Raw genomic sequence first — 22,219 nt, 5'->3', positions numbered from 1 at the left:
AATCTTAAAGCACTAATTATCAGATGTCAAGTGTTAGGTATCATTATCACCATCATCATCATCAGGAAGAAGAAAAAGAAGGAAGAAGATAGGAAAGAGGAATTGCAATGCTTATTTGGAGGCCTTTAGAATTTTTTTTTAAACACAGATTGGAATTGAGAAGACAAAATTTTGGAAAGCTTAAAAATTCAAAGAAAGGCAAATATAACAAGAACTGAAACTGAAGGAGAAAAACTTCTGGAGTAGGAAGAAAATGGTTTTCAACTCAACCTAAAGGGAAAGTACTCAAGGGGAAGGGAAAAAACAATTGGTTAGACAATATAGAAGTTGGTAAAACAAGGTAAGAGGTTAGAAAAGAAGAGAAAGGAAGTCAAATATAACTATTAAGGTTCAAATGAGGCACTAATAAAGAAAGAAGAGTGACAATTCCAGAGTTGAAGTCTCCCATAAGCAATCTACCACAATACTTTTCCAAAGTAATCACCAGCAAGAATACTAACGGCATGCTTTCAAGAGTATGAAGAGTAGGGAGGATTTGCATCAATTATTCATTGTTTATATTTCCACTAGGGTTAAGGAGAAGTGGAAGCAAAATATTTGTTATAGATTCCTACAGTTTCAGAATTGGAAAGGACCTCAGAATATATCTATTTGAACTAGAAAAGAAAAATAATTTTCTGGCCTTTGCTTAGTGATTTCAAGAGAGAGAGAGAGAGAGAAAGAGAGAGAGAGAGAGAGAGAGAGAGAGAGAGAGAGAGAGAGAGAGAGAGAGAGAGAGAGAGAGAGAGAGAGAGAGATCCCACTACCCACTCAAAATAGCTCATTCTACTTTGGAAGAACTCTAATAGCTTGGAAGTCTTTCCTGAAATTTAACCTAAATTTGCCTTTTTTCAACTTTCACCCACTGCCCCTAATTTATTCTGCTGAGTAAACTTAATCCTTCTTCCTTCTGATAATCATTCATAGGCTTGAATACTTGTCATCAGGATATATACTATAGACCACCTGCAGAGAAAGAGGAAATAGATAAGAGAGTTGAGAAGGACCCATTGCCCCAAATTTATTCTGCTGAGTAAACTTAATCCTTCTTCCTTCTGATAATCATTCATAGTCAAGAATGGAACAAAAGAATGAAAAAGCAATGATGGGGCATGTGAACTATCCAGACATCTGCTGCAGTTCTCATTTTTGTCAAAACAGAGCAGCTTATAATTTGCTTGCTTACCTTAATATGAATTTCATCCTTATAAAAGGCAGAGAACCAACAAAGGCAAATTCCTTCCCAGATGTGATTTTCACCAAGATGGAGCTGGTAGCTAGAGTGGAAGTGATGGGGATTTGAGAGGGAATTCATCTTGGAATTTATGCTAGAGAAGAGAGGAAATCCAGACACGTGTCTTAGAGATGGGGAAGTGGGTTTCAAAGACCTGAGAAGAAGGATAGGCAGCGCTAAAATTCTATAGGAGAAGTCAGTTTAAGAGGAATGGAAAATTCTCAACAATAATATGTTGAAGATCCTAAGGGAAACAATTCTGAAGAGTAGGAAAGACCTACAGTTCTTTTTGTTGTTTGTTTAAACTAAATGCTTTTTAAATATAAAACAAAATACAAAATAACTTTTTAGAAAACAGAAATATTTTAACCTTTTCTGGACAAACAAATTAGAACTTGCTTTATCCTCAAACTATGGTTTTATATATCTAAGACTTCTTTTACAAAGTGTACATGAAATTGGTATTGCAATGCAGGAGGTGGGAACAAGGAGACTAGGAACAAAAAAATATTTGCAAAAAAGCTACACCTCTGAACATATGATAATTTGGGAATTGAATTTTTCTAATTTCAATTTATGACTTACCCTACTAAGAAACTGATGTGAATGCAGACAGTACTCACCAACAAACTTAGAATTTTAAAAGAAACAATGATGGAAACAAGGGCAGAGAATAGAGAATGCCTATAAGTGTGGTTCTGTCAAAATAGTATCAGGATCAATGTCACCTGATTATATCAGCATAACTATACTGCAGAGAAGAGGAATATCAAAGTAGGACTAATCTACTCTACTTTTTAGAGTGGTTGCGACAGTGATGGTAACCATTGGAGAGGAGACAGAGCTGCTAAAATGTTATTTTGTTCCTGATTGTCCAATGGTGAAGGAACTTTTAATTGAAAAGATGAAAAGAATGTTTAATGGGGAATTGGTAACCAAGTTAAGCAAAGGCATAGGAAGTCATCAGAAACTGGCTCTGATAAGATCAAGTCCTGAATCTTCAGGCATCAATTAATAATAAAAAAAAAACATTTATTAATTGCCTAGACGTTTCATTAGGAATTAGGAATACAAGGATATAAGACAAAGCTCTTGGAGGTTATATTCTAATGGCAGAGATGTAATGCATATAATTCAAAACACATTTAGAAAAGATGTCAAATAATAGAAGAGAAGGGAGATACCAAGAACTGAGGGGAACAAGAAAGGTCTTCTGTATGTGACCTTGTGGGACTGGTTGTTATACCCACTTTTTAATGAAAAATAAATGGTTTCATAAACAATATGCCCAAGCCAGTGTGGTGGCCCTGAAGAAAAGTAAACTTTCAACTTAGTATTAATACATAAATGGAACTACGAAGTAGTGAGCATCACCTTGACAATGGAAAACTTGTTGAAAAAGAAAATCATTCAAGGTTAAGCACAAGGTGAGAACTCTCTGCGATGAAACAGCATGACTTCCAGGAGGGCAAATTGTATTCTCTAATCCATTAGTACAACTCCTGTACTTCTCTGACACCACTAAAAAATGATGGTGAGATAATTGATTTTGCATTAACGATATCTAGCATGGGCATAAGAAATATTACAAGTCAACTCCCTTGCTGTTTGCCAAGCAATGAAATGGCATCTTTCAGAGTCCATTGGAAACCCATTATAAAACTGCTGTTGAAGAGCAGACTTTGCTTACTAACAGTGGTGCAATAATCATAGTAACAGAAAAAAAATTTTTAAGAGCAATTGAAGGTTTACAAATAATTTTGCATCCATTGTGGCATTTCCTTTGCATCTCTCAACAGTCATGTGATAGAAGTCCGTTAGGAATTACTATCCCTTTTACATGGGTAAGGAAACTAAGTTGACAATGGTCAGGCAGTGACTAAGGGTTGGACACAAGATATGAACCACTGTTTGCTTGACTTTGAACCCAGCATTCAATCTGCTATCCCATCCTTTTTTACCTATGTATCATGCATTTATTGATTTGATTAGGTGTGGGAGAATAAGGATTGATTCTATGGAATATCTTGCTATCAGAGAATCACTCAAGTTCCAAGAAAGAGACCTCAAGGACATCTAATCCAGCCCACACAACAGGAAGCCTCTCTGAATCCCTAATAAGTGGCCATGGAGATTGCTTGAAAATTTCAGGGAAAGAACCCATGACCCTGAGGTAGCCAGCCTAGTCAGTCCTCTTTTGCTCAGCTCTATTAATAATCTGAATTATCAGGCTCAGGACCATCATATAACAGAAGCCCCCTCCACTCATTTCCCTCCTGGTTCACTCTCAATGCTGACTGCTTTGCCTTTCTCACCTCATATCCTCCCACCAAAATATCTCTCCCCTTCCCTTCACCCACTTCCCATTCTCCTTTTTGTTTTATCTCCCCTCAATAGAATGGGAGCTCCTTGAGAAAAGGAACCATTTTTTGTGTGTTCTTGAATTTTAAGTGTTTATCTTAGTGTTTGATATGTAATCAGCATTAAATAAGTGTTTTATTTGTCTATCTACTTTTGTCATATTTTAAAGAAGTTCTGCTGTACCCTACTGTACCTTTTATTTGAAGAGGGTGCAGGGACTTTGGCCAGATGTATGCCCAGGAAACTGCATGTCATTGTTCAGTCATTTCAGTCAGGTCTGACTCTTCATGATCCCATTTGGGGTTTCTTGGCAGAGATCCTTGAGTTGTTTGCCATTTCCTTCTGTAGCTCATTTTACAGTTGAGGAAACTAGGGCCATCAAGGTGAAGTGACTTGGCCAGAATCGCACTAGGAAGTGTTTGTATCCATATTTGAACTCAGAAATATGGGTCTTCCTGATTTCACACCAGATAGTCTATGAACTGTACCACCTAGCTGCCCCAAGGAATTGCTGCCCAGCATCAAAGATTTGCTATGTGCCCCAGAAATTCCTATTAGGTTCATTTAAACAGAGGGCCTCTTTAGGGCATTAGAAAAGTCAGAAGACTAAATCTTTGCCAACAAACTCAATTAAATTAAATCAAACATAGGGGTGAATGAGAAATGTCTCCTTTCCCATGTTTGCCCAGTGGTGTTCGAAGGATCTAGAATGTAAAGGAGCTAAATAGGTGCTTCTGATTGTACATTAAGTGTGTTCTGTCCAGTGGTGTGAAAAATAATAAAAAGAAAATGAGGGGAGATGCAAGAGATAAGACCAGGAAGGAAAAACCAAGAAGACCAATTCAGATGCTTCAGATTGCATGTGCCCAATACAAACATAAGTTGGACAGGGGAAGGGTTCAATAGATTGATATAGAAGAGGAAAATCCAAGGATCAAAGTCCATCACAAGCTGAATGTCAATCAGCCATCTATTAAGTCTTCCTGAATTTGTTGACTTCCAAAGTCCTTCTTCTAAAAACTCCGCTGACCCTAAAATCTACCCCTTGCATAGGCTGCTGGCCTTTTGACCTTGCCTTACAAACTCCCAATTACATATCAGAAAACAACCTAGTCAATCTGTTGCCATCTTCCTCCAACTAGGACTAATGGAACATTTTTTTTTTGACTCCTTGTAGTGAGAATGGATTCCTTTCTAAGAGTTTTAGGATTTGGAGTCAGGGGATGTGACCTGAAATTCCCAATCTTACTAGGACTACCTGTTTAAGATTGGGTAAGTTATTTTTCCTCTGTGGGCCTCAGTTTCCTGATCTGTACAATGAAGTTGGATAAGATGATCTCTAAGGTCCATTCCAGCTACCTCCAAATTCTATGCTTACTGTGCTCATCTACATCTTTTAGACTATAGACTTTTGATCCATGGCTTAGCAAAATATCTTTTCTTTGATGAGAGCATGCCATACATTTAAAACACAGCTTCCACAGATATCAACTAAATGAATATTACAATCTTGAGCATACTAATGAACCTGAAGAGAAAAAGAATTATTGTGGAAAGTTTTTATGTTTTGTTTTAACTTTCTGGAAAGTAGTGACATAAGAGAACTAGAGTTGACTTCCATCTTGTACTCATAACTATTCATGAGATCCAAGAATTATTGACCTACATCCAGAAGAGACCTCAGAGGCTACCCAATCTAATCCACTTCATTAAGGGTTAAAGGATAAAGGGATAAAAAAAAACTAAGTTCTAAACAGGTTAAGTGACTTGACCAAGGTCACATAAGAAAATAAAAATCAGAATCACTCTTCTCTTCTCAATACCACATTGTCTCCATATCAAATGTGTTAACATTCAACTTAATAAGTATTCATTAAGCACTTACTCTGTGCCAAGCACTTTGCAGGGATTAGAAAGTCAGAAACAAAAACTATGACTGCCCTCAAAGGGCATGCATTTTAATGAAGGGTAACAACATGCCCACAGATGAGCAAAGAAAAAATACATGAAAAATAACCTGTGGAAAATATCTAGCAAATGGGAAAGAATTAGGAATTGTGTCACGTGGGAAGTGGTAGTACTTAGCCTTGATCTCAAAAGGAAGTAGGGGTTCTGTGTTCCAATAGTGAGGAAGGAGACATTTCCAGACATAGAGAACAACCAATGCAAAGGTGCATGGGCAAAAGAGGGAATGTCACATGCGGAAATTGCAAAGAAGTCAATTTGGTTGAAACATGGACTGAGTAAGGTATAAGGAGGGAGGATTCATGGTAAATGAGTCTGGAAGGGTAAGTTGTAACAAGATGCTAAATGAAAGATTTTGTCATTTATTCGCTAGGCAATAGAGAGTCCTTGGAACTTTGTGAGTTGGGGAGTGACATGGTCAGATTTGGGTTTTAGCAATTCCAGTTGGACAACTATGTAAATACCAGATTAGAGATAGAGGAAGGACTGGATTTAGAGAGACCAATTAGGAGACTGCAGATTTGAGGACCTTAACTAGGGTTTAATCTTGCCATCAATTCTAAAATAATGAGATACTCCTCACCAACCACACACAAAAATAAGTCTGGTGCCATAGACATTACATTTCACCTTTTGGCCCACTGGGAAAGCTAGGATACCACAGGAGAAAGAGCACTGGCTTTGGAGTCAGATGATCTGAATCATTGGAACCCTGGCTCTGCCCTGTCACCTGTGGAGCCATTGACAAGTCACAACTTCTCCAGGGTTCATATTCCCCAACTGCAAAATAATGAGGAATAGAGTGAAAGGATGTGCTAAATGACTTCTGAGATAATTTCTGACTGAAATCTATGATCCCTTGAGTCTCCGGTGGCCAAAATTTTGGGTGGGGATGGAGGGGCAAGGTAAGGTAAGCTAGAATCAGTTCATAAATGTTCCTGAAAGCCAATTTAAAAATTTTCATTTGTGGGACAGCTGGATGGCTCAGTGGCTTGAGAGTCAGGCAATAGAGATGTGAGGTCCTGGATTCAAATTTGACTTCATACACTTCCAAGTTGTGTGATCCTAGGCAAGTCACTTAGCCCCCATTTCCTAGCCCTTACTGCTCATCTGTCTTGACACCAATACACAACATTGATTCTAAGATGAAAAATGAGGATTTTTTTTTTTCATTTGCAAACACCTAAGCCTCAGGTAACACTATGAATTAGGGCTTGATTTATTGTTCTGTGGATTGTCTAAACCTAAGATCATGATAGATAAAATGTTAATAACTCAGATTAAACTAAAAGTGTTTTATGTGTACATTTTCCCAGAGAACCTAGTGATCGACATTTATCAGCACACCTCTACCTAGTGGTTTTGTTTTGTTTTGTTTTGTTTTGTTTTGTTTTGTTTTGTTTTGTTTTGTTTTGTTTTCAAGAACTTGATGTGAAGAGAAACCAGAAAAGAGGGCTTCAGTCCCAGGTTAAAACCTGAAGGCAGGGTAGGGAGGTGGAAGAAGAAGAGGAGGAAGAAGAAAGGGGTTTTTTTTGTTGTTGTTTACTTCATTTTATTTCTGAAGAATGATGTGAGCAGAACCAAGAGAACATTTTATACAGCTACAGAACTATTGTTAGAATGACTTGGGTATGTCCACCTCTAGAGAAAGAACTGATAAATAGAAACAAGAAAGACATAGTATTATATATATATATATATATACATATATATATATATATATATGTGTGTGTGTGTGTGTGTATAGCTTTTTGTCAAATGATGCCTTCTCTACTGTGGGGAGAGGAGGGAAGAAGGGAAACATCTGGGAATTTTAACTTCAAACAAACAAACAAATAAATAATTGATTTTTTACATATGAATTGTCCCTGGTCCATAGGGACAAAGATGAAAATGTGAGGTATGGAGTTTTTTTGACCTCCTCCTCCTAATAGTTCCCTCCTTATTGATGGAGATATAGCCATACTCCAACAACAGAAATCATTGATAGGATGATTACATTCAATAAATGTCATCATGAAGGTACAAAATGCCAGCAGCACTCTGAGAAAGAAAGGTGGCAATGAATGAAAACCAGCAGCCAATGGACAAATATAAATTCACCCACACACAGTAGAGTAGAAACAGTTATGGACTGAAAGGCATCAGACAGAAGTTCAAATTCTTTGTTTGTTACCCAATACCTGAGAGATTTTAAGCAAATTGATTATCTTCACAGAGTCTCTGTTTCCTTCTCTATCTAATGAGGCAGTGGTATGACATAGTGAATATTGAGTTAACCTCAGAATCTGAAAGACCTTGGGTTAAGCCTTGCCTCTGACACATATTGGTTGTGTGACCCTGGGCAAGTCACTTAAGCTAGCATTATCTTAGATAATTTTCTAAGACAGGAGTTCTTTTTTTTTTTTAACTCTTACCTTCTGTCTTAGAATCAATACTAGTTATTGGTTCCAAGGCAGAAGAGTGGTAAGGAATAGGTAATTTGGGATTAAGTGACTTGCCCAGGGGCACCATAGCTAGGGAGTGTAAGACAGGAAATCTTGAACCTGAGGTCTATGGAGAGATTCCAAGTGATTTAAGGAAACTGGATAGGACAAAATTAAATCTTAATTTTCACTAACCCTCTAACTGAAATCCAGCATTTCCTTTGGTCATTATTTTTTTAATTAAACATTATTTTTAGAAGGAATTCAGAGACTTTACCAGATTGCTAAAAAAGATCTATGTCACAAAAAAAGGTTAAGAACTCCTCCTCTATGACTATAAGTTGTAGATTAGGCACTGATGTGTATTGATGAAGAGAATTTCCTCTGTAGGATTTCCCTGTGTTAATATAAGGAAGTTGGAAGATTTGGCCTCTAAAATCCTTTTGTTCTCATTCTCAGTTGTGTCTGACTTTATGAGTCCATATTGTCCATGGGGTTTTCTTGTCAAAGATACTGGAGTGGTTTGCTATTTTCTTCCCCAGTGGATTAAGGTAAACAGAGGTTAAATGACTTGCCTAGGATCTCACTGTTAGTAAGTGCCCAAGGTCGAATTTGAACTCAGGTCTTCTTGACTTCTGGTCTAGTGCTCTATCCACAGAGGCATCAAGCTGCCCCTAAAATCCCTTTATGATTTATGATTCAGTAACACTATAAAGAAACATGTCCCCTCACCTGCCTTCGATTTTGGTTTTCAATAAGGATGCTGTTCACTTTGTTTCTGAGCAGGACTTCCTCTTTCTGAGAAAGAAAGGCATTGATGAATGAAAATCAGCAGCCAATGGACAAATACAAATTCACTCACACGCAGTGAAGGAGAAACCGTCATGGATTGAAAGGTCTAGGACTCAAGATCAAATCATTTCTTTGATCCCTAATATGCAGGAGATTGTAAGCAAGTCAATTCAACTCATTGAGTCTGTTTCCTTCTCTGCTTCCTTATGGGGTCCTCATCAAGATGTGGGTCCCTGTAAAAGCACGTAGGCTATATTTCAGGCAGGATTTAACTGAGGTGGTGTGTTTGTCTATGCCCCAAGTCCACCCAAATAAAACAAACGAATCCTATATTCACTCAACATTCCTGGCTCTAGTGGGGGAAGATGGGAGAGGAAGAGGAAATTGACAAAATATGGAAAAAGTGTTATCCCTGATTGGAGCCGTAAGATAAAACATCTTCACCATGAATTACCCTCAACCCTTTCTTTTCCAAGGAAACTAGCCATGTCTCCGTGGGTCCGGCGCCTCTGCACCCCAGTTCTTTAGGGAACGGGTTCTTCTTGGCCATTACTGAAAAGTCAAGCCTCAATAAAGGGTACTGGGGGGGGGACTGTCATTTACCCCTGTGTTTTTGTAAACAGAAGCAGCCAGGCAAGGCACACAGCTGTCACCATTTCACAAACAAGTATCAGGAGTGCTGGATGCTGAGCCCCGGCCAATGTGACAGGCAGGTTGCCTCACACAGCGCGCCTCAAATTTTATCAGTGCCGATTACAATTCTTTAGTCCTGCTAAGTGCCTTGCATCTCTGTATGGGTAAAAATAGACCTGTCTGCACATCCCCCCCTGGCCCCAGTGGTTTCTCAGTCATATCAATTAATTGGTAACAACTCTGCCACTTCCTAATATTGGAAATTGTCCCTGATCATAAGAAGGATGGAGGAAATGAAGAATCCATCTGAGCCTGAAAGCTGAACAGGCTTGTTTGATCTTTCTCCCCTGTGTAGTTCAGGGAGGCCAATTCCAATTGGAATGGAAAAGCTAGAATACTTGGTTAGAAAGAGAGACAGACAGACAGACAGACAGACAGAGAGACAGAGACAGAGACAGAGACAGAGAGAGGAGAGACAGAGACAGAGAGAGGAGAGAGCGACAGAGAGGAGAGACAGAGACAGAGACATAGAAAGAGAGAGACAGAGACAGAGAGAGACAGAGAAAGACAGACAGAGAGAGAGGAGGAGGGGAGGAAGGGAGAGGGAGAGAGAGAGAAGCCTGTCCTTGTAATGTGTCTTGGCCAATTGGAAGTTGGCAGGATTCACTTACTCTCTTGAGAATCTCTTCTTGCCAAGCTTCCAGGACATTTCCCAGGACCAAATGGATTAGCCAACTGGCTGCCATTTGCTTCAACACACAAACTTTTGTAGTGGGATCCAGACTCATTAGCACACTTAGATGTTAGCAAGCCTGAAAAAACCACCCTGTGCTCCTTCCCTGCTCCTATTTCCTTCCAAATGTCCTGCCCTTCACTCACCCTAAAAGTGTAAACAAAGGAAAGGGCAGCCCAGCTTCCCTCCAAGGCGAGGCTAATTAGGAACTTGCTTCTAAATTTGGATGAGAAATAGATGAGGCAATTTCATACAGATTAAACAAAAGCTCATCGGTGGACATTCTAACAGCTTAACCTTTTGTTCCGGATCGCTCATAACGTCATTATCTGTAACCAAAGATAATATATTTATCCTCGGCCCAGAAATGAAAAGGTCAGTAACTGGAATCCAAAACTTTAGACCGAAGAAAAAGATTTATCTCTAAATTACAAGGAGAATTCAACCTTTTCCCCAAAACATTTTGTATTCATTATGAACCTTTCTACGGAAGGGGGGGAAAAGAGAGACAGAAAAGATTACTGAAATGTTGGCTCGAGACCAAGGAGTAGAATTATGGTGAATACCCACTTCACTCGAACCCTTCTGAAATTATGGTGTTTATTTGTATGCAATTAAAAACACCCTCTAAAAAAGACTCAGCAGCCTGTGATGGGGGTCATTAAATAAATTAGACTAATTGTGATTTTACAAATGCAATTGTAAATTATATAAAGTATCAAAACCAAATCAAATCACAGCTGTTTGGAAGAGTTTGTAGTTTTAAAAGTTGTCACCACCAAATAATGGAATTAAGCAATAACCAAGACACTACTGAGGCAGCAGAGTCGTGTGGTAAAAAGAAGGCTGGAATTGGAGCCAGAAGACATGGGTTCAACGCCAAGGTCTTCTACTTAGTGCCTGTATGACTTTGAGTAAATGACCTCACCTCTCTGAGCCTTCCTTAGCTTCCCCATCTATAAAATAATGAGGTTGGACTCGATGACCTCCAAAATCCCTTCTAGTTCTAAATCTATAACCCTACATAAAAGTCAAGGCTTACATTTCTCAAGGAATAGAACAACAGACTTCTAATCACAAACTCTCTACATTAAACATTCAAAGGGGATATGGGTGACTCCCTGGTCTGAGCCTCTAACTATGTTTCTCATCTTCACAAGAGGAACACAGATGCTTGTTCCAGAATTAAAGGGGACTAAACTACTTTCTGGTCTGGAGACCAAAGGCCAGTCATGGCATAGAAACTAGAACAAAGACTTAGACTGGAAGGAGAGTGGCAAAGTTGATGGAGAGGGGTGCTAGAAATGTTGGGGAGTCATTTAATGGCAAACAAAATGGATGGCTGCTACCCAGTCCTTACACTGTGACAACAGCCATGACCTTCATCCTAAACACCACCATCTACAATCAACTAAAACATCTTCAGACCAGAAGTCACAACTATTCAACCTGGATTCCACAGCATCATGAATTCAAAAGGTCTTCAAAAATGATTTGGAAGAAGAAGGCTTTACCCCCACTATTTTTATGTCCATGATGTTTTCTGAAGAATCAAAATGTACCAGAGAAGGAATATATAATTGAGAATATGAAGGCTAGAAATGAAGTTGAATGTACGAAGGGAAGACAGAGAATGGTTCAAGTGTTGCCCTACTAACCACGTAATACTAAAAGCCACAAAGAAAGGACTAAAGTTCATTGAACCTTCTATGGATGACAATGATAATAACAGTAATGTTAAATTTAATTATCAAATTAAATGTAGCATCAAATTAGTAATGAAATTATTATTAATTGTTATAATAATTACATTAAACATTGAAATAAAATAATTGTTACTATAGTAATGGTAATACCAAGAATAGTAATACCAAGAATAATATCTATGTAGCATATTTACTGGAGAAGGAAATGGCAAGCCACTCCAATAGCTTTGCAAAAAAATAAACACACCCCATACCGAGTCAAGAAGAGTGAGATGTGACTAAATGATCAAAGGACAACAAAAGTACTTTTATGGTTTTTAAGATGCTTTCTAACTAAATCTTTCATTTGAATCTCACAATAACCTTGAAAATTAAGAACAATTATCCCCATTTTTCAGATGAGGAAATTGAGGCAAGCAGAGGTTAAATGATGTTCACATAGCTAGTATGTATCTGAGGTTGGATTTGAATTCAAGTCTTCCTGACTCTAGAAGGACATGGATGAGAATTGTACAGGATGAGAAGGAAGGAGAGGATAGTGATCTGTCCAGGTGGAAGTCATATCCACATTAGAGATTATGGGGCTACAGAAATATCAGAATGCACATTATTGTTTTAGTTCTCCACAGAACTACTACCTGATGGTAAAAGTGCATTCTTCTTTCAGATAAAAACGGCCAGCTGTCGCCTTACCCAGCCATCTGTGCTGCCATAATTTGACTTCCTTACTGTGTTTTTTTCATTTCCCCTGTTTCTGCTTGCATGTTCAGCTCCATATAGCTATGAGGTCATTCATTATTGATTCAAGGCATTATGGTACGTTGGGGGCATTGCTCCCAAGTAACCAGGGAGGGAAAGTTTTTATTCTGGTTGGAATTCTGATTCTGACTTCTTTGCAGTGTTAATGTTTCCATTCTGAAACTAGGGAAAAAATCATCATTTAACTCTGGGTTAGGATATTAATTGAAGTGACAATGTCCAGAATCTCATTCTTCATGCACTGAATCTAAAGAAAAAAACTTCAGCTTTAAGAACTGAGTTTTCTTTGCCTAAATCTATCTTTTGACATTATCAAAATCTACTTCTCTGAGCCTCAATTTCTCCACCTGTAAAATGGCATTAATAATACTTGAGTTCCTCAACATCAAACTGTTATAAGGAAAATTTTTACAATCCTTAAATAACCTTTATAATGATATATAATATAGTAATGTGTAAATAAATAATCTTACAAATAAATCCTTTATAAACCATGTAGAGCTAATTGATTTTTATTCCTGCCTTGCACGGTGCTTATTTGGGAATATATTTGATTAATGTTATTAGATTGTGTAGTACAAAGAGTAGACACTTAGTAAATATATGGATGTTGAACTAAAATAACATTCATTAAAAACATAATGGGTCAGAGTATTGAGCTAAGTCCTGGAGGAAATATAAGGGTTAAATAAGAGAAGGTCCTTGCCCTAATGAAGATGAAGTCCCTACCATCTTTTGTGTCTCTTTCTCTTCCCACATCTCTCTTTGTTTTCTTCTTTGGTCTACTTCAGGGCTAAAATCTGATGGGATCTCTTAGAATATCAGAGAGTGCCTCACCAGGTACAAGAGGAAGAAAAATGATGAATTTCCCTATAACCTTTATTGGCAGGAACAATTCCAACTAGCATTCCTGCTAAATTCCAAATTTTCTACTAAAAATTCCTTATTTTTTAAATAAGAAATAGCCTGATCATTACAATTATCTTGGATTAGGTTTACGAAATGGTTCAGAGATAATAGAACAGAATTAGAAATGTACAGTCCCTCGGAATCTGGGGGTCCTTTGAGGCCCCTTTGTAACAAGAATGACAAGACTACCCACAAATAACAGCATGGAGCAGGAGAAGAGAAACCAACAATGATATACATGAAGCCATAATAAATGTTTAATAACATCGATGTTGATAATTTTAAAAGCTCGGAATGGTCCAAAGTTGCATAGTCATTAAAACTGTTAGATAGTATTCTGAAACACCCAACTGAGTGTTTCCTCTGTTATCTCTCAAGATCTCAATGTGAATAGCAATCCAAGTATTAAATATTCATCAGCTTAAATGTGAAGTTTTCATTTTAGGTTTTTAGCATTAAAAGGCTCTCTTTGCAATTTGCAATTTTGCCAGAAACACCGGCTGGGATGAAGGAGGAAGGGGGAATGTTACCTAAAGTCAAGGGGTTTGCAATACAATATGTAATTATACTTAGACATGTTCAAATCTAAATGGTATAATATATTCAAATTGGCATTAATATGATTAAAATTCTGCCTATTGGATACATAGGCCTGAATATCTTCCAACCCACTCCCTTGTTTATATGAGACTTGTCCAGACCAATTACAATCAGCAAATGGAATAATGCAATTTGGGGTCCTTTTTAGCCACATTTCAGTTAATTTTAAATTCTTCAGGTCAATGAATAACAACATCACTTGTGAATTCATTCATTTTAGAAAATGTTCTACAGTTACTCTGGGCACATTTAAACCCCTTTAAATTAAGTCAATTAAATCCTCACTGTTTATATCATTAGTTCTGTTATAGGCAGATGATTAAACCCACCATCACCTACCCTTCTAGCCAAATCCAGTATGGACCTGTTAGAATTAGAACTGTATATTTCACCTTATTAGTTTCATTCAACATTTTCCTGGACTGTCCTCCATACCCATAAAAAGTATACTGGCTAACTAAACATGGAAGGGGAAATTTCAGCATTGTTTTCTTCTCTTTTTACTTTGCCAAGATCAATAAAGACAATCTTAGGTGTCATGGCAATTCATATTTAAGACATTTGCCCCCCACAAAATAGGGGGAATTGCTCATTAGTTATGCATTATTATTATATCTCAATAGAGTAGCTCTTATTGCTTAATTCAAGGTCTTGCTACTTTATTGTGCTTTTACTCTTACCCAAAACACATACAACTATAAAACAATTCAATTTTTAGAAGAGGAAGATGCAAAGTATTAGGAATACCAAGAGATAAATGAAAATCATCTATGTCTTGCAGGACCTTATATTCAATTGAGGAATACAGCTTGCAAAAAAAAAAAAAAAGATAAATGCAAGAGAATTTCAGTGAGGAGAGAATGTTGCTCTTCCTTCCTTTCAAAGAGGACCAATGATATACCAGGGTGATATCTTGACTTGAACTGGATTTAAATGAAGAAGAGAAGCACAAAGACAAAAGTCTGTCTCTTTCTTCCAGAGTCATCCAAATCTGGTGGCAAGATGGAAACCAGGATAACTGGTGATGACCAGGATGCAGTGGATGACCAATGAGTCATTGATGTCTGACCGAGCTCTAAGTAATCCATAGTGCTACTTCAGCTGCTTTTATGGCAATCTTTAAGTCTTCAACAATTTGTCTCTCTCCTACCTTTACTGACTTAAAATGGCAGACTGAGGAGTTAATATTGCCTAGAAGCAATAGGAAATCTCTGAACATTTTTGAGGAAGAAAATGACATGAGACTTGTGCCTAATGAAGATTATTTTGGCACCAGTTTAGTGGAGGAATACATGGTATATTCATCCAAACTGCATATGATACAAAACAAGGAGGGAAAGCTAACAAACACACTGGATGACTAGAAGTGGAAAATTGTCAAACTTGAACATTGAAATGAATCTAAGAAGATGAATTCAATAGGAATAAATGTAAAGACTTGTGTTGGGTACAAAAAATCAACTCCATAAGTATAAGATGGGAAAGCATATAGACATGAATTATTCTGAAAATAATCAAAGACAGAAATGCTTTGTGAATGCCACATAACCATTGCCATTTGGGGTTTCATTAAGCCAGATAGAGCATCACAAGGTTGAGGATCACAGTTGCTACAGCTTCAGGGATCATTCTCCTGTAGTTTCTTTAGACTAAACCAGAGTGCTGGTATTTGTAGACAAAGGATGTTTCTGTTGTCATCTCTTCTAAGGACATCATGTCTGTCTCTTAAAAAAATGCACACTATTCACAGTTCTAATCATCTAGAAATTAGCTATCAGAGCACAAAAATCACAAGGGAGAATGGCTCCCTCAACTGCAGACTTCCTTTATTGATTCAAATAGTTTTCTTAATATTTTCCAGAAATATGAAAGCCAAAGTCCATTTGCTTCCACCAAAAGTGAAAAGAAGGGAAGGAATATTTTTATAATTAAAGGATAGTATGTGCATATGTACATATGTATGTATATATCATACACCTAGAATGAGTCACCCATTCTACCTATAAATATACCACATATGTGTGTATGTACATATCTGTTAATGTATTATATATTAGAGTCAGGTAGTGTGGTAGAGTACTGGGTCCAGAGTCAGGAAGATCTGAGTTCAAATCTGATATTAGACTCTTATTAACTTTGAGTCCTGGGGCAAATAGCTTAATTACTCTCTGCCTCAGGGTCTTCATCTATAAAATGGGGGTGATAACAGCACCCACCTCCCAGGACTGATGGGAAGATAAAATAATATTTCTAAAACATTGCATAAATCTTAAAGTTCTACTTAAAGTCTAGTTATTATTATTATTATTATTATTATTATTATTATTATTCATCTTTAACACCCAGTGGATAAATCTTTACCCCAGATACAGAAGGGTTAACTATTCTTGAGAAAAAATTGATAGGTGCTGTTATTGAAGCTGAGAGATTTCTCAAGCATTATCTCTTAGCCCTTTCATTTTCACAGCAATTTCTAAGAGAGTTTCATTTACAAAATCACAGAAGTGGATACTATCTGGGCCAATCCATCAATGACCAATAGTCCCCTTTATTACATTCCCAAAAAAATGATCAGTCAGCCTCTTCTTAAAGACCTTTAGTGAGGGAGAAGAACGCAACTCCCAGGACATTCCAAGTTTTAGGATATTTCTAATTGTTAACAAGGTTCTCATTATATAGAGTCAAAATTGCTTTCTCTGAGACTTCTGCTATGTGAGCAACTAGTAGCGTCTGAATAATATTCCATGATGCACTAACTACAGTCTGCAAACACTTCAGATATCCAAATTTTCCTATGGACCCTTCTTTCTTAAAAGGAGGTAGCTACCCAAGATCTCTGGAGAGTTCTCCTCCATACAGTGTGTACTCAAAGCTAGGAGCAGTAATTGGCTAATTTATACTTTATTCTGCTCATATATTTTTAATTTGTTTAAACATTATCCAAGTGGCAAGAGTATTCACAGCCTAATTTTCATTTCGTTTATATGTAGAGAGGAAAGGCTTCTTCATGGCCTCAGGGGTTGTCCAAAGTGTTTTGTTCTTAGGGAAGCATTAGGAAAGCCTAGGCTAATTATGCAAGACTTTACTGGGTTGGTACTGCCTAAAAATACAAACAGTTAGGGTTTTATGGGTTTGTGCTAGAGAAGAGAAACAGTAGCTAGCTAATGCAAGAAAGCTTGGGACTTGCCAACTGCCAGACAGAAAATCGTTGAGTCTCTGGGGTGAGAAAGATCCTCGAGTGGAAAAGAAAAAAATCAAGTTGGCCAGAAGTGAGGATCACAAAGGAAAACATTCATCTCTGAATAAGCCCTTTTGGAAGTTTTGCAATATTATGCTATATTTTTTCATCTTACTCTGCCTCCCTCCATCTGTACACCTGCTCCTAGACTTGGGTAGAATGCTAAAGCTCTTCACTGCCTGATCTACTCTTACAATCTGGAAACTCCAGTCCAAAGTAGCTCAAATATATTACTTCTGTCTTCTGTTCTGTTGGGTTTTTTTTTTAACCCTTACCTTTCATCTTGGAATTAATACTGCATATTGGCTTCAAGGCAGAAGAGCAGTAAGGACTAAGCAGTGGATCAACATCTAGGAAGTGTCTGGGGCCATATTGGAACTCTGGACCTCCCATCTCTTGGCCTGGCTCTCAATCCATTGAGCCACCTATCGGTCCCCTTCCTTCTGTCTGCTAAAACTGGTTAGGATGGGGAACATCCAGCATAATCAGGACATTTCCCTGTTTTGTTATACATGGACATTTATCATCTTTCTGGAAGTATATTCAGATATCAAAATTACTAGAATGCCTGTGTAATAGAACACATCTCTGTGTTCTATTACATTTATTATTTTTATATATATTATGTAATATCTATTACAAACCAAACATTTATGGTAAACACCTTTCCAATTTCTAATTTGTGCATGAGGTCTTCATATCCAAGGATAGCATTTCAGGGAAGGCTTGACCTCTAATCAAACATGGTCAGCTAGCTCATTTGTTTCTTCTTTTTGGTCCAAGTCTATGATTTTTGTCAGTGTATGGAACTCCCAGTAGGCAAACTCCCTCTACAGATGTAAAACAGCAAATATTCTGTAACTCACAGTCTAAGAGAGTCACCTGAGAGGTCAAACTACTTTTCTAGGATCACAAAGCCTGTATGTGTCAGAGGCAGATCCAGAAACTCAGTCTTCTTGATTCTGAGACTGGCTTTTTATATATTATACCATGCTTTGCCATATGTTAACATAGAAAGACTGGTAACACATCCTGCTAGTATGGCCCCTTGTTTCCACAGCAGCATATGTTTCTGGATCCCAATCAAAGTGTCATTTATTTTTAAAAACTCAGTCATTTTCTGGTAATAATAGCTTGCACTTCTATAAGCACTTTAAAGTTGACAATTTCATTTGATTCTTACAACCTCATAAAGAATGTTAATATTATTGTTGCCATTTTGAGAAAATTGAGGCCCATGATTATTAAAAGGTACAATAATAATAATAATAATAAATATTTATAAATCACTGTTTGGTTTGCAAAACACTTCATGCTCTCACTTGATCCTTTGCCATAACCCAGTGAGGAAGATATTATCCTTATCCTAGAGGTGATCAAACTGAGGCACATGGAGTGTAAGTGATAAGTTTAGGATCACATAACATGTGTCTAAAGCAGGACTTGAACTTGGACTTTCCAGACTGCAAGGTCTATTCTCTACCTATTCCATCACCTGTCTTTCCCAGTTACTTAGCTAGTTGGGATATCTGAGGCACTTTTTGAACTCCAGCCTTCCTGACTTTGACATATGATGTAGCCATGTTCATTCTTCCATGCATGGATCATCCCATCCTATATAATGTTTAGTGCTGAACTTTGATCATCAGACTACAAATTTAGACTGGAGAGATCATGGTGATGTAGACAAGAACCCTGGACTTGGAGTCAAGTATTGCCTGAGATACTTACCAATTGTGTGATCCAAGGCAAGTCATTGAGCATTCTTAGCCTCACTTCCTTCATCTGAAAAATGAAGCAATTGGATGAAATAACCTCTAAGTGTTCCCTTCTAACTTTAAATTTGGAAGCCATAAATGACCTCATTTTCCCAAGGAAGAAACTGAGGCCCATAAATGTTAGCTGGTTTTCCAAGGTCTTAGAAGTAGGATGGAGCAGAAAAGGAATTCAAATTCAGGTCCTCAAGACCATAAATCTAGCTCTCTCCACTCTACTGCCTTCATTGAAATCTTCCATTTATAGAATTCAAGATGAGGATTAATTGATGACTTCCAGAACTTTCTCCATCCCTTCCCAAATTTGCATTCCTTTTATATAGAAAAGGAGAGTTATATTTTATTTTCTAACTTGCTTTGGAATCTGCTAAGTAACCGTAAAGACAAACTCCTGGCAAAACCCAACTTTAGTCTCCTGCCAAAATGGCAAAGCATTGCTGCTCATTCGTGATAAAAAAAAAGGCAGTTATCAATCTATAGAACATAAGACGAAGTGATTTAAGGGAAAGAGCAAGGGCCTGGGAATTGTTAGCCTTAAGTTCAAGTCTTGGCCCTATCACTAATCCTATGTGGCCCCAGAAAAAATGCACCTCTTCAGGCCTGTTTCCTTACCTATTAAATATCTGGACATAGTATATAGTTAGACTAGGATTAAAGACTTGCCTCTAACACACTCTCCTTGTATGACCATCGGGCAGGTTGCTAAGATTCTCAGTGGCCCAGACAGCACTCTAAGAATTCAACTTGGAGAGAAGTTGCTGAACAGCATGAGTGGGAAATAATTTCTATTGGTAGTGGTGACATCATGGTCTAGATTTTTTAATGGTTTGTTCATTTTTTAAGTGGAGAATTATACTAATCAATCAATCCATCAAATTTCTTCCAGCTCTAAAATTCCAGGACAGTCAGGCACCTGTGAGGGCAAATAATGAATCTTGTATAAGTGGTCACAAGCATTCTAATTTGCACTATTCAAAATTGTAATTATATAAAATATGGTCACTGGTTCCAGTCCACTGGAAATATGCTACGCACATTCAAACAGGATGACCATTTGAGGGAATTCATTATTATTTGCATTCATCTCATAGAGTTCTAATTGTATTCCCTGACTCTTTCCACAGCTAGTTAATTGGGGGAATGGGAGGAGGCAGGGATAATATATTGGAAAGAACATTCTGGCTCTGGAGTCAGAAGACCTAGATTCAAAACCTGCCTCTGTGTGGGTCACCTACATGCCCTAAATCTCAAATTTCTCATCTGTAAAATTTGGGAATTAGAAAAGGTGGCCTCTGAGGTCCCTTCCAACTCTAAATCTATGAAATTCTCTCATTGAATTTTACTAGTTTTTACCCAATATGTTCAGTGATAAAAAAGACTATTATCCATAAAGAATGTTACCATGCATTAATCATTTCCCAGATGTTGACTTGATTCCCATCTCCAAGATCCTTCCATCTAATCCTGATTCTTTTCAGTCTGCCTATAAAAATATATAATTTTATCAAGTGCTTTATTAAACTAAAAACACTTAATTTTGATTCTGCTGTTTTCTATATAAGAAAGCACTTTTCTCATGCAGAAAGTTTTTAAAATAGGAAAATACATTAAAAATAAAAGATATTTGATTCATTGCACATACCCTACCCCTCATCTGCATGGAGGAGACAGATATCAGCTTCCTTCCCTATTTCCCCTGTTCTTTCCTGCTCCCAGCTCCACACATCGGAAATCACTAGACCCAAGACCAGAATTAGAGAATAGCGTTCCAGGCTCCTGCTCAGGGACCATAGGAGCAACGTTCAGCCGTGCAGTTACTAGCAAATCAGTGGCAAACTTTCCAAAAAGATTTTCAGTTAAGAAAATATGAAAAGTGATTTGATCATGGTCCAAAGTCTTGGTCAAATCAGAAATAATTTTGTATTCCTATTTGAAAAAAAAAAGACTCTACCCTTCACAAAATTGCCAGGAATATTTCAAGAGGTGTCCTTGTGTCAGCCTGTTTCCCTCACTAACTGAGATGCAAGTGATGATGGAACCTGGAACCTGCAATCCACTGCATGTGTTCAATACCAAAATCACAGCAAGATTAGGGCTCCTTTTTTTTTTAAATCTAGCCCACTACTTTCTTTGTAATAAAGTCCTTTTCTTTTTAATTAATTAATTTGTTTGTTACATTAAAATTCCCAAATTATCTCTCTTCCTCTTTCCTTCCCTGCACTAGAGAAAGCACCATTTGACAAATATATATATATACATATATATATATAAATTCTCTCTTGAAGTAGATATATGTATATAACTTATTCTTCGAGCAATATTTTTATCAGTCAACTATATTTTAATGCTTCTCCTTAACAAGAAGTCTAAAGGAAGCAAAACAGAATAATGGAAATTGCAGTGACCCTAGTATCATTAGACTTGAGTTCAAGCTCCCTTTTTGTTCCTTACTAGAAACGTAACCTTAGTTGTATCACTTAAATTTCCTCGATTGTTTCCCTCATCTGAAAAAATAAGAAAGCTGGACTAAATGGCTTCTCTCATCTCTTAACTTGGGAGTTCCAGGATGGTACAGTGAAAAAAAAAGCAATGAATTTGGACTTCTCTGGACCAACTAAATTGAGGAAGATTTTATGCCTTGATCTAATCATGTAAAAACTCTTTAGAGGCTCTCTAGTGTCTACCAAATAAAATGCACATTTCTTGGGCTAGCATTCAGGACTCTCCATAATCTGAGGTGAATCTTCCTTTAAAAGTACTAGCTAGCTTTCATCTTGCCAGTCAATAAACTTTTATTAAGCATTTATTATGTGCCAGGCACTATGCTAGGTGAACTGAAGATACAGAGAGCAAAAACAAACAAAAATAATTATTATCCCTCCTTTTTCAGATGAGGAGAATAAGGCAAGAGATGTTAAGTGATTTATGCCTAATCACACAGCTAGTGTAAGATTTGAACTCAAATTTTCTCTACTCCAAGTCTAATATTTAATCTTCTATTATAGATTCCTTTTCTGAACTACCTCCAAATAAATTCTAAATTACCATT

This window comes from Monodelphis domestica, chromosome 2 (genome assembly GCF_027887165.1).
Source record: "Monodelphis domestica isolate mMonDom1 chromosome 2, mMonDom1.pri, whole genome shotgun sequence".
Lineage (NCBI taxonomy): Eukaryota > Metazoa > Chordata > Mammalia > Didelphimorphia > Didelphidae > Monodelphis > Monodelphis domestica.
Note: the sequence above shows the minus strand (reverse complement) of the source record.